This window comes from Gobius niger, assembly GCF_951799975.1.
Source record: "Gobius niger genome assembly, chromosome: 3".
In the NCBI taxonomy this organism is placed as follows: domain Eukaryota; kingdom Metazoa; phylum Chordata; class Actinopteri; order Gobiiformes; family Gobiidae; genus Gobius; species Gobius niger.
This window is the reverse complement of record NC_136854.1, coordinates 19,579,543-19,594,299: the sequence shown is the minus strand read 5'-3', so window position 1 is coordinate 19,594,299 and position 14,757 is coordinate 19,579,543. Positions and strand designations below refer to the sequence as shown.

Here is a 14,757-nt window from a genome sequence, read left to right as displayed (position 1 = left end):
TTGACTGGCTTACAGTTGATGCGTAAATAAAATGCTTGTGCGTCTCCATCTGTAATCTGCATGCTTATTTATTCGAAAACGCCATAATGTTATATAAACGAAATTCCAAAAACACTTTTTTCTGCTAAGTTTGAAATCTTCTGGACTGGACTGTTACAAAGAAACAAAATAAATCCAAAACAAGCATTTCTATTCTGTTATTGTTCAAATCCTTCTTGCATTTCTCTGCTCTAGTATATACAATATTGTTTGAAGTTTTCCACCTGCACTAAATGCAAACTGCAGGATGAATTTTCCATGAAGATAAGAGTTGCTAAGTGGCTGGTGGCAAAGTGCAGATCAAGAGCTCCAATGCACACAGTTGAAAAGGCTTCACTATCACATGGCTTGACTTAAAAAAACACCAATATTCCATGTTTTGGAAATGCATCTTAAAAAAAATCTGACAAATCCAATATGGTTCAACCGTTTGACTGTATTGTGCCTTGAGTCTGTCTTTGGTGCCATACTTAACATGCAGGAGTGCAAGCTGACAAAATATTTACATAAAAGCTCCCTGTGCCACGGTAGTCTGGTGTTTTTCTGCCGCGCCTTGCCAGTGGGAAGACAACACAACATTAGCGCTAACACATTGCAGAGCCCTGGCTCCGTGCGTTGGTTCCCGTGAGCCCTCCTAATGAATTGTAAAGTGCTTATCTCCATACATTATCCCTCTTCTTCTGCCGTTGTGAAAAAGTGAATGGGTCTGTGGCAGTGAGCAGGAGACTCGAGTGTGTGACAGCGCTGGGTGCAGACTCTAATAGGCAGTGCAAGGCCTGTTGATTGGTGCCTCGGGTGGCACAGGCACAGCAGACCAAATAAATCTCAGCCCCGATGCGTGTTGTTTCTCTCGAACGCGCCGCGCCTGTATTAGCGAGATAGCCGTGTTGGAAGGCATGTTAATGATCCTCGCTCAGCCAACGGAGCGGGCGATAACTGATGGAGGTTACACAACATTAAACTTTGATAAAGACAAAGACAAGTGTATTTACACACAGAAATAAATATTTTCATATTCCAATGTGAATTAATGAGCTCTTTTCACTTTTGTGGTGTTTCTCTTGGAAGAGCGTAGTTCTTTAAAAGGTCAAGTTTATAATTGTCACATAATGCAACACTGAGCAAAGATTTCCCAGAGGAAAGCAATTAGAGTAATTGTGTAACTGTACCATAAATTGAAATTCACATTTCTGCTAACAACTTGTCAGTGGAAAGGTTAGAAATGCCATCAGTGCAGATGGTTCTTTGTTCTGAATCTCTTCAGTTTCCTTAATATAAACGGTGGCGTTAGCTGCAGTTATTTGAGCATTACAGACTTGATTTTATCACACGGTAAAAGTTGTTTCCAAAGGCACTAGGGGTAATAAGATTCTTGTTAAGCTACAGATTGATGGAAACTGGTGCCACACTATCAGCCACAGAATGAACTGCTGACTGTGAATGGACTTTAGCTACCACACAAAAGGTGGTGGACTTTAGCTGCCACTCAATGGCTTGATGATAAAGGTATGAATTAAAATGTATATAATTAATTAACATTCTGGTAGTCCCACTGTATGTTGTACTAATTTTTAACTTGTTTACCTTAGTAAATCCTTTTCGTAGTCCCTCTGGAGGTAATACAAGTGTTGATGGAATGATTGTGGGGTCTTTCATCTCCCCCTGGGGTCTCTGGCCAGAAAACCATGCTTGCAACTTTCCCTGCTCCGACCCGGAGGCGCAATAGACACTAATGGAATCACGAAGAAGAAGCTAGCAGGCTAACGGGCAAAACTATCTGTGGGTTTCAACAGTATTTACAGCTACGTTTGAGTGAGAAAAATGATCTCCATTGTGTAATTGGGTTGTGGCACAATGTACAATATCCCTCTCTCCCTTTGTCTTTTCTGTCAGTGTAGTATTTACTCTCACGGACAATTAATGAGTAAAACAAATTCAACGTGCTACGACACCTGCAGTGGTGCTTATGGCCTCTAGGGGCTTTAAAATCTCATTTCATATCTTTTTTTTTTCTTTCTATTTTTTTGCTACAAACCTCAAAGTGTGCTATTCTTGGAACCAAAATTGTTTCAGTTTGTTTTTGTTTTTTTCCACAGGATACATGTAAAGTACTTTTAGTCCTTCAAAATGTATTGTATTTAGTCTCGAGTCTGCGAAAGAAACACATTAAATCTGGCGCGTGGCTCTTTATGAAGTGCTCTTTAGCCCATGCCAACTTATTCTCAAATAATTTACATTTAACGGCAGTCATGCTTTCTATACTGTATTACCGTAGCAAAGAAAAAGACCTGCTCGCTAAATGTTTCTAATCCTATCCATCAATGTAGAAAAGGCCCTAGACGACAGTAAAAAGCACAGAAAAATCACAGCACAAGAGTGAAGAGGAAAGCAGAAACCCGGCCTTACGACTGGTGAATTAATTACTGACTATTGACTTTTTTTCTGGTTAATCTTGTAATCCTGCGGAGTGTTGCTTTATATTGCTTATTAACTTGCCTTTAAAATGCATTGCAGCTGGCGTGTGTAGTAAATACGAGCTCCTGGAGTCTTGTCAGTCTGTAAAACTAAATGATTAGCCCCTGATTGCCAGGTCTTAATGGAGAGTGTGTACTGGCGCTTAAGTGACTGGCAGCTGTGCACTTGATTAATTTTACGTGCGAGCGAAGCAGGGATTACTGCAGTGAGAAGCTCATTAACCCCCAAATGGGAAAGTCTTCAAATCAACCGCACCTTTTGTAGCTACCAATCTTCTAGCGGCTTTTATACAGTGGGTTCGGGAAGTAGTCATTCATACCCCTCTTTTTTTTTCCTGTTTGTCAGAACAAGTCTGATACCTGAATTGTAAGGAATATGTTTAAAAATGTGCACTTCCGCTCATAAAGGGCTGTGCAATTAATAAAAACGTAATCAAAATCAAAATGTCTACTTTGGCCAAATTTTATTATCATCAGAGGGCAGTTTAATCAACAGGTTCACAGCCAATTATATGGCAGTAACGGCCCATTTGGGGTGCAGTTGATTTTTTTCTCTTTGTATGTGTATTTTTTATTTAGTTTAAGCTGATGTTTATTTATAAACTTTGACTTGCCAAAAGCTTTCTTTGCTTGAAATTCTTATGTTTTCATGTATCATTTTATTCAGATGAGGACCTAAACTATCTAAATGTCATTTTTGGCTGTCTTTAGTCAACATCTCGATGTAGACGAGCTGTACATGTCCCACTCCCAGTAAAGTTACAAGTCACCTCTTGATGGTGCGTTCCAGGCAACTGGTAGCTGGTAAATTTTCCATCTCCCACTTGGAAAAATTCAGAGGAAACCGCCACTTGAACTGGTAATTACAACTTTTAAACTCTGAGATGTCCAGACTGCTACGAGTTCAGATCTGAGATAGGAGGGAGCGCAGCTAATGATAAAACTGTAACAACACCATCAGTGAAGTGAACGCAACTTTTCACAGCTTTCAACATTATGTCGCATGTTTTTAGTTATATCTGGTTTGGAGAAACGTTCATATAACGTTAGCATCGTATGAGCTAACAGTTTCAAGTGGGAAAGATACCAGTTACCAGTTGCCTGTAAAGCATCATTTGGAGAGGTGAGCCGCTCAACAATATGAAAAAGTCTGTGGTAAAATAAATGCTTTGATTTTATTATATTATATTTGTTGGGTGACTTGTCACATGTTGTGGCTTTAAAGCAGTACTAAGTAACTCATGCCCCTAAAGGCCATAAGCACCACTGCAGGTGTTGTAGCATGTTGCGTTTTTTTACTCATTAATTGTCTGTGAGAGTAAATACTACGCTGACAGAAAAGACAAAGGGAGAGAGGGATATTGTACATCCAATTACACAATGGAGATAATTTCTTTCACTCAAACTTGGCTGTAAATACTGTTTATGTGGCGCTAGCCTGCAGTTAGCTTTGCCCGTTAGCCTGTTAACTTCTTCATGTTTCTATTAGTGTGTATCCGACCCGTAGGCAGCACAGTTGCAATTGTGGTTTTCTGGCCAGAGACACCAGGGGGAGATGAAAGACCCCCCAATCATCCCATTAACACTTGTATTACCCCCAGAGGGACAACAAAAAGGATTTATTAAGGTAAACATGTAACTTAGTACTGCTTTAAGTAGTTTTTCTTTTCTAACTCATATATAGCTCAGTTACCCGGGAGGAGCTCGGAGTAGAGTTGCTGCTCCTTCACATCGAAAGGAGCCAGCTGAGGTGGCTAGGGCATCTGTTTCAGATGCCTCCTAGTGGGACTATGTCCCACCAGGAGGCATCTCTGCTGAGACTGTTTGGGCATCTCTGCTGAGACTGCTGCCCCCGCCACCCGGCCCTGGATAAAGTGGAAGAAAATGGATGGATGGAAATAATTAAAACTAGTCTTAAAACTTTCTGAACCCACTGCAGGCTATATTCTGAATTCTTTTCAAACACTTGGCCAACTCAAGAAAGAGCCTTGTGTGAATGGAGAAGGAACACACAAATCCAAGAACTCGTTATCTCTTTTAAAGCAACAAAAGTTGCTGATACAAAAGCTTTTGTCCCATCAGGGTCAGAGCAATCAACCCACAAACTGTGTTCTAGGTAGTGTTAGTGGAAAATACTCTTCTCTGAAGGATAAGGAGGCACACTGCTTGGCATTACATTCCTGTTCTGCTATCACACAATTCACTAACAGACTCCTACTACACCGGTATACCCAAAGCGCTGTAAGAGCAGAAGGAGGAAAGATGGACTGTGTCAGGTGAGGTGAAACAGTAATAGCCACAAGGCAGTCTAGACACATCCAGTATTTGAGTTTTGACATATTTTCACCTTTGCCTTGATGGGAATTCGCTCAGGACTTGTTGCAGATACTTGTTGAAACCTCAGTTCTTATGCGTTCTGACTTTGAATCATATCCTCTTCATGTTGCATCTTGGGAGACAACACAATGTAAGTCAGCTTCAGGTTGGTTGTTGATTGTGCGCCATTGGATACCAGTCTAAAGAGCCCATAGTTTAATATCACCAGAATGCAAGTTGAGACCTTGTTTGTGGTTAAAAAAAAATAAAGAAATAAATTACTGGGACCATCCAGTTTTATAAATGCCACAAAGGTTGCTGTCTTTTCGGTCAGCAAAACTTAACTGAATTGAGATATTTTTTAACTCCTATAACAGAAATTGATGGCATTATTCAAGCACAGACGCGCAATTGTCCCTCCAAATCCAATTCTGCCGCTCGTGGATATGCCAAGTTATTTCTTTCAAAAACAGTGAATGACCAAGATTTGTCAAGACCTGCTTCATTCATTTCAACATAAAACTCTCGAACATTGTACACATAACCTATTTCCAAGTCCAGGGTTTATTGCAGTCGTGTCGTAAAATGATCTTTTCAATGATTCTCTAAATCTATCACTAAAACATCTCAACTTTGTGCCAATACCCCCCCCCCCCCTCTCTTTTCAGTTCCTTAAACACATTCTTCGATTGTACATTTTGGATTTGCACTCCCTGGCCAGGTTTTCGCATAAATTCTCTGGTATAGTGTAGCCTTAAGACATAATTCATTTTTACGTATTAGACACTTCCCTGTGCTGTTTTTTCTGAAGCTACATTATTACTTCATCACTACTACTTGTAGCGTTTTTTTTCTTTTTTTTTTCAGTTCTACCCTAGTCCGACTTAATCATCCTTTTTATTCTAAATATCTCTCCCGACAGCGAAAGTGTGGGCGATGTGCGTCTTTTTCACAAAATTTCATCCGTCCCACTTTTTGCTCTGTGCCCTGCGTGATGATAAACGGCACTGTTGGATGTGCCTGTACCAGTGTGCGGGGGAGCGCCGGCAGGTATGTGGGCAGGTAGCTCTTCAGTTCTCTCCGACGCTGTCTAATTAAAGAGAGCTCAAGCCCAAACGCAGCCAATTTGTCCTGCACCTGCGTGGGCTTTTTTTCCGACATCCAACTGCCTCCCACTTCCACTACGACAGGGGGGGAAATCGCAGCCCCGCTCCACTCACATAAGGAAGAAATATTTCCATGCCTGCAGAAGTAATAACGCCAAAGCCTGCCTTATTTACATGTATTTAATCATCCAGCTCGTTGTAAGTACATATTCAGGGCAAGCGAGGAAGCACTGGGGATCCACTGGTTTCAAATGTACGAGTGGGAGGTTAAAGCGCTGACTTCTGTTGTCTATCTGTCTCCAGTAAATTATTTTTGTAGACTTTTCCCAGCCGTCTCCTAACAGACCCAAACAGGCCACCGTTTGTGTACTGTTTTGTTACTGTAGCTCAACTTTTTCACGCCGCCTTGAAGGGATTTTCTGTATTTTTTGACATTTGCAAAAAATCAGTCAATTTATTGTATCCTCGAGCAACAACAACATTATATTTTTTTCAAATGTCAAGGCAGCGCACTAGTATTAAAGCTCCTCAGGCAGTAGCTGTCTTCAGATACGACATGCTAATAGGAATGGCGACAAAAGATCTGCTTGGATAGTCCATAGCGATGACTGAAAAATGGCATCAGTATCTCTTAAAATGGACATATGCATAATTGCGGCTTTGGTCACATTGATATTTCAGGCTTTATAAGTTAAAATAGTGTCTGAAAAAAAACCTTTATGAGTAAGCACTGTGGGAGTCATTTATCAATAGCGTATACTGTTGCTATTCATGCGTTTCCAATGAAATCACGCATAGTTTCAGCTGCCATTTTGAAGTAGATTTATGCCGTACTACAACATCTAACAATTACTCTACTGAGGATGAAATTGATTGACAGTGGCATTTTTATGTACTCATAGTCATGCTCAAGAAGAAAACCGTTAAAACACAGCCCAGAGAGCGCACGTTTATGTGATTGAACCAGCAAATGTGACACAGCTCTGTCTGTCGAGCTACAGCAGGATTATCTAAAGATCTGTTTCACTAAATAAACACATCAAAGAGGAAACCTTTCTCTGTGATTTTTACAATTTGTCATGTCAATAAAGTCTCAGCCCGAGTCAGTGTTTAAGCTGCTCAAGACGTTAGCATGCTACCGGTTAGCAACTGTCATGTCTCTGAACACTGAGGAAATACTACAGTAACAGCTCAGCTCTGATCTCTGTCACATGTTGTATCCAAGGCTAGATGTTTGGAGTGTGGTTCAAGGCTTTCTCTTGGAGAGGTCAGAGCTGAACTGTTGAAGTTAAATGCTAACCGGTAGCATGCTAATGTCTTGAGCAGCTTAAACACTGACTTGCTCGTTTCTTCACATAAACGTAGCCACCACACGTTTATGGTGGCCGTGTTTTACTGTTATCTTCTTGAGCAAGGATTACAAGTACATAACAATTCCACTTGTCAATCAGTTGTCTTTCATTTATATCCTGAGTAGAGATATTGTTGCATGTTGTAGTACTGCATAATTCCCCTTTGGTATTAAAAATGGCCACAATAACAACGAATTGCATATCCACGATTGCTGACTGTTTTGCACGTGAGCAAACGCTTGGTAAATGACCCTCTCAGTTTCCTAGAATGTAATTTAAGAGTTTGAACACTATCTACTGGCAGCATAGGGAATGAAAAAATGAGACGCGTTCTGTTTTAGCTTGAAGTGCATGGACTTTAAATTGTGGAGGAGGCTGTCGGGTTGCAATCTTTCTGTGACAATCTGCAAGGAAATTGTAGGTCTTTCACAATAAAAAAAACAAGCTGGTTGCATCAGGAGAAGCATGTAAAACTGCATGTATCTGGGTAAATGTTTTGGAAGTGGCTGAGGCGGTAGATGCATACAGTTTCTTGGACGGTCGGCTGTTTGATCCCTGTCTTTTTTTGAGGTTATGGCATAATGTTAAACCATCATCCTTCCTCCTGCCTGGAATAGTGTTTTGTTTCTTTCGCCCTTTTTTAATTTGTACTACAAACACTTTCATGGCTAAGAGGTTTAAAGAGCTTGTGAAAACTTTATTAAAGCTTCACACTAGAGCTTTTACTGTAGATGTATGAGAAGTAGCCCCCAATCTATACGCGAGGGTCTGCCTCTGAGGAGAGCCGCTGACAATTTTTTTTTGTCATTTTGAGAAGATTAAAGCTGGTAAGATTGCAAAATAAGGAGAGCGAAATATTTCACAAGTAATCAGGCCCCTCCTCCCTGATTGGCCGGTTCACAGGAAAGCTCGTCTCATTGGTCAAAGCTGTGGCAGTTATGGATTCTGATTAGTTGCTGAGATTAGTAAAGTGAGGGATAAGTATTTAATATTACGTGCATTACTTTAAATTGCAGGCCCATGCACATAATCACACGAAATCTATAAAATGTGTATGACATTTAAATTTACATACTATCACTTTAACTGAAGTTATCTTTTCCCTCTGTCATATACCTTGCATGATACAAGGGACTTCTGGCCTGGTATGCACACTTTACTGTTGAACAAAGGATCCCTGTGTGCTACAAAAGTGTTTAGATTTTTGCTCGTCCCCCATGTCGGTCTGCCCATGTTAACACGCTGAGGGCTGCCCGCAGATAAACACCTACAGGAATACTGGGAGCATTGTACGGTGACGCCACCTTTTGTCTGCGGCCCTTCACTTTATAGAGGTTGGAAGAAGACCGACAGGCGTGTGTGGGTAGAGTGTGAACAATTTGGATATTGAGATACGACTAAGACGACGTAAAACAGACCGGGGTTATCAGAGCAATCCAGTAAAATGAGTAGGGATCAGACAATGAGCCAGAAAGAAAATGTGTGTGTGTGTGGGGATGGGGGGCGCATAGTTGTCATGCTTGAGATGTACTGCTATCAGGAGATGGGCTTCCGTGTCTTTGTCTGGAGTTACATCATTATGACAAAGGCCGGGCTGCTGAAGTTAAGTGTGGGTCCATTTGCCTGCTTGAAAGAGTACAAGAAAATGCCAGTCATTTTCAACAAAGGTGATGTTTTAAAGGGGCTTTTGTATTTTATGGACAAGAGGTTCAAAAGGAAAGAGCTTTTTTTGGTCAAGATTGGGATGTAAATTATTCTTTTTATGAGGCTTTCCTGTCGAAAGAATGCAGGTCTGTGGTCACAATAGATGGGTAGAACTAAAAGATCACTTTGTTGTGCTTTGTTCATAATTCAGTTTTAGCTTTATTCTTATCAGCCCTCATCTCGGAGGCAGTGTAGAGCCAATGTTGCTGTTACCTGAACAATTAAAGACCCAACACTCCCAAGTCATCCGCTTTAACAGAAGTTTAATTTGCTTATACAAGCAGATCTTTGGATGGAGTCACAGTTGAAGCATGAAAAGCTAAAAAGCTAAAGTGTGACAAAACAGGGTTATTTGGAGTGAACCGTATTCAAGATGAGATGACTGTGAAGTTGACCAAATAACTGTCTGATGTCCTATGCTTCCTGGAGTACATGAACAAAACATCAACCAGTTGCATCTGAAATAGGGCGATTAGAAAGCATTTCCTCTGCCCGAAATACTGAGAACAAAGCTTGATTCTTTCTTGCTTCTGTGATTTTGTTTCCAAGCCCCGAAATAGCATAGTTATTTCATCAAATGCTTTTGTCAGACCCATGAATAACACTGAAACGCTTTAAAAGGAAGAGAAATATGAGGCATTACCTTTGGGCAGTGTGATTAATGGGAAACCAATAAAAATGCAAATCTGGGTGGGCTAATTAGCATAATGTGATTGATTTATGACATGACAAAGATGGGAGCATATTATTGAAATACATATTGAAATGTTTCCATCAGCTGTGTTCAGGCCATTTCTGAAAAACTGGCAATTTTCTCAGCACTGTTAATTGTAATTTTTTCCATAGCAGAGATCCTGGGCTTTCATATAGGGCTGTGCAATTTAATCTTATCACAACTCCCGGCTTTGTGCTTTTGAATGACAGAGCTACAGCCAATCCAGTGGCAGTTACAGCTCATTGTTCGGAGTGAAGGTTTGACTAAAACTATTGTTACTGCAGCAAAAAGCATTTCATTTGTTGTTTTCATTGACATTCAAGTACCCCGTGAGTCACATTAGCAAAAGCCATATTTCATTGTTTTCATTAATAATGAATAAAATCAAACTGAAAATCAAGATCAGTCAATATGAAGAAAGTATTTGCAATGTTTTTTTGTTGTTGTTTTTTTTAAGGTGCATTATGCAACTTTTTGTGTGAAAAAATGCTTAAGACGCGGTTTGAAAGGGGAACAGAATTTAAATAGCTGTTTGATCAAGGGTGTGAATAAGGTGATCATACCTGGGGAGGAAAAATAAATACATTAATAAAAAAGTACAGTGGATGCTGAACGGTTTCCTCCAATAAAGCCCACTTATAAATGTATTTAATCCCAGTATATCGACAACAGTATCTCTTTGAACTGGATGATGCAGCATTAAAGGTGCATTATGCAACTTTTTATGTGGAAATGAAAGTTGATATTGGTGCGTATTTGACATTGTAGTGACCCAGCGGCTCAGTGGTGCCTTTACTTTACATCACAGTGGTCTTTACTGCGCGCCAGGATGAATTGTTTGGAAGGTTTTCACTGCTGACGGAGCCTCTCACCAGAAAACCTACGAAACAATTGATCCTGGAGCGTTGTAGAGACCACTGTGATGTAATGTAAAGGCGCCACCCTGACCACTCATACAGCCGCTGGGTCACTACAAGGTCAAATAAGCACAAATATCAACTTTTATTTCCACATAAAAAGTTGCATAATGCACCTTTAATGCTGCATCACCCAGTTCACAGAGATACTGTTGTCAATATACTGGGATTAAATACATTTATAAGTGGGCTTTATCGGAGGAAACCAGCATCCGCTGTACTTTTTTTGTATGTATTTATTTTTCCTCCCCAGGTATGATGACCTTATTCACTAACCTTGATCAAACAGCTATTTAAATTCTGTTCCCCTTTCAAACCGCGTCTTAAGCACAAAGACACACAGATTGCAGACATCTCCGCAAATTACCTTCTTATTCCAAAACTGTGCAGTTAGCCATCTGTGCCTGCATTTACTAATATAATGTTAAGTGGGTCCATGGGAAAAACTGCTTCACACTTACCTTCCCGCATCATCATAATCTTTTATCATTCAGATCCTTAGAGGAACCATAACTAAGCCTACGCTTTTCTGTACTTTGCTTGTTTTTCCTTTGCAGGTTTAATGTGCAGTTAAACATCTGTCCACTCTCGCTGCTTCCACTCACAAACTTTTTTCCAGTCGTTGCCACGATCATAAAAAAGACGACAAAAGTTTTTTGGTTTTTTTCAGAACAAATATGTGCTTTGCTGTTTGGTTTGCGTTCGGCTGGCACTCGCACATGGTAAAAAGCGGCAGCCATTTTATCCTCTGTTGGATGAGTTGGCTGGAGGTACAGGCTGTGATTTCCCCCATGGCACATTGTCTCTGTGTTGTTGAACTTAGATGAAGATAATTAGCTGCTTTGGATTCAGGTCCAGATTTATGCATTACACTTTAATTTTCCTTATTTTCTTAGACCAGATATTGACTCTGCGCCCTGAGGACACAGTGCAAATTCTCATTAACCATAAATAAAAAGATGATTGCAAAAAAAGGTTGCCTTCAGAGAAATATTTTCATAGGAGTTGAAACATAACATCCACGCATTTAACTGTTAAGATGAAGGGAATATTTCAGGGTGTTATTGATTTCTAAATATAACCTATGCCTTGGATACGTCAGATGCCTTGTTACTTTGATGTTTAATGTTTCCTCTTTTACTACTGAGGCGTTCCAAGCTGTACTTCCTGGATTCTATGGATTATATTACACTGAAGCACAATACTGTCCTCCAATAATGATGATAATCCATCACCAGACCCGTTCTGAGCAGCTTGAAGTGTGTTCATCACAGTATGAAGCATGGAGCCTTGCAAAAATGTACCATTATAACCACATGTCCACATTATGTGCAGCTCAATAGAGCGTTACGGACACTACACGTCTTCAATCAAAAAATATGTGTTCATGGTTTGCCTGTTTTTGATAATGAGCTACGAGATACTTATTTTTTCTGTTATTTGCCACTATTGTGAAATGATAGGAAAAAAAAAAACATGCATGTTTGTGTCTTATGCTCGTGGTAATGCCCATTAATATTCCTGTTACGGACGTTACGTCCCAGACAATTACCGGTATATTTGAATTTTCAATGATGCCTCATTGCAAAAAATAGCCTCAGTTGTAATATTTTTACCACATGGCCTCACATATTACACTGAACTACTAAGGTAACCTTAAAAGTTAACCTTTTTTAAACAACACTTAAACAGCTGTATAAATAGAAAACCATAAAATAGCATTTTTGGGGAGATAATCATAACATTTTAAAGTGGCATCACTCCTGTAAATATCATCAGATCTATTTCACTCGACTTGCAGTTCAGAATCCAAATTGGTTTTATTGCCATTGTTAGTGAACAGGTTCACAAACTAGGAATTGTATTTGGTTCAATTGTGCAATATGAAACATAAAACATATAACTTAGATGGATATAAACTGTAAAAACTTTAAAACTATGAAACCTATAAGGCAGAAAAAGCATGTCAACATGATAAATAACAACTTGTACATGAAAAGGAAATGGTTAATTTTCTTTTCACCCTTAATACAAGAATTCTTTACATTTACTTTCTTAGATCCAAAATTAGCCCAATTTGACAACGCTGCAACAGGTTAAAAAAAAATTGAGTCAAGTGGCACCAATAAATGTTACTTACACGGTGTCTATCACATATTAATCGTGTTATTGGATATATATTGTGTAAAATCTTTAATCTGTATTGGTGTTACGGCAAGAAACCTCATGGCACTTTGGATTGTGGCTGACCCGATAGTTTTAAAACCTCAATTATACATATGTCCACTTTAAGCCTCGATCAATTTTGTGTAAGGGCACTTGGAATCATTTGCATGTAAATGCGAAATGAAATATTACATTCAAGAAATTGATTTCTTGCTGTCACCAATTCCACAGACCTCTAATGTTGGATTTTTTTATATCTCCCTTGCGATAGCCACGCATATTACACTGTAATATCAATAACTGACAAACGTATTCACACTTGCGGCTGACAACATAGACGTCATTTCACCAAACTCAACCCAGTCTTTAACCTGAAATATATCCAGGATTCTCCTCTTTCTCGAGTGCGAATCACACAGCAGCTATTTGAGGTGCTGTCACACTGAATACATGCTGTCTGAGAGGTGAGGAGCAGCCTTCATCGCATGTGTGTGTTTGCCTGTCCACTTCTACATTAACCCGTCACTTCACGCTCCGCTCTTCTCTCCCACCTCTGTTTTGGCGCTCGCCGCAGCTCTAAATTAAGTGACACGGATAAAGTCGAGACATTCAGACGGATTACTGCTCTCAAAAAACAGCCGTCTCCCCATCAGAAGGTGCCATCCTCATGTCATGGATAATCTAGAGGAGGATTTATGAGGATTTATTTTAACCAAGTCCTCTTTGAAAGAAGCCAGAAGATGAAGCTGAGAATGTTTACTTTCTTAGCTATCAATCATGTAACTTTCTGATCCTAGAGTCCCCATTTCATGTTGACTCAAGTTTTGGCCTTGTGATCGTCGTATTCCCGCTCCGTGTCAACTTTTGTCACGTACCAACAAAGTAGTTTCACTAAGCAGTAGTGAGTAGAGATAGTTTTTGATATGATTACAACTTTGGATCTCTGTCCCCATCACTGTACTGTTGGATCCATTCATCCGTTAACACACTTGATGCCGTTCCTCAGAGCCGTGTGAAGATATTTTGGTTAGGGGGTGCCAAGGGACAAAATTTACCCCAAAAATGCTTTTTCTGTGCATATTACCTTTTTTACTAATATTCCCTGCAGTGTGCAAACTATCCACCAGGGAGTGCTGCAGCACCCTTAGCACCCTGGTGCAGTCACATCATGAGACTGGAATTTTGTCCATGAATGACCCCTTTCACAAAGCTCAATACACAAAAACCTCTATGTTGCTCAAAACAAGAAAAGCATATTGGATTAAAGTGGATTGTTAAAGAAGAACCACGTAGCTTGTTTACCTCAATAAATCCTTTTCGTAGTCCCTCTGGGGGTAATACAAGTGTTAATGTGATGATTGGGGGGTATTTCTTCTCCCCCTGGAGTCTCTGGCCAGAAAACTACAACTTTCTTGCCAGATCAGATGCGCAACACACACTAATAGAATCACGAAGAAGAAGCTAACAGGCTAACGGGCAAAGCTTACTGTGGGCTAGCGCCACATAAACAGTATTTACAGCCAAGTTTGAGTGAAAAAAATCATCTCCATTGTGTAATTGGATGTACAATATCCCTCTCTCCCTTTGTCTTTTCTGTCAGCGTAGTATTTACTCTCACGGACAATTAATGAGTAAAAAAACGTAACATGCTACGACACCTGCAGTGGTGCTTAGTTACTTGGTTCTGCTTGAGGGGAAAATAGTTTAAGGAGCCAAAGTAAATGATTCTTCACTTGGTTTTGTAATCCCGTGACCCTAAGCCCATCCATCATCACGGAGCAGTCTTAAACACAGACCCAGACTTCTCTCTGTCCAGACAACTGACCTTTATGCATCTCTCCAAAAAAGCAGGCTGTTTTGGTCTCAGTCTGAAATCATTCCAAGCCACTGTCAGGGCTACCGGCTTGTTAGTTGGCGTATGTTAATAGAACGTCTCTGATTAGATGTAAAAATGTTGTCATAGACCAT

The 14,757-nt window shown here is 40.0% G+C and overlaps 1 protein-coding gene across 1 annotated transcript in view; it reads left to right on the top strand.

Moving 5' to 3' along the window:
• The window catches only part of gstcd (glutathione S-transferase, C-terminal domain containing), a 66,302-nt gene that overhangs the window by 5,726 nt on the left and 45,819 nt on the right, over positions 1–14,757 (top strand). The window lies entirely within an intron of this gene.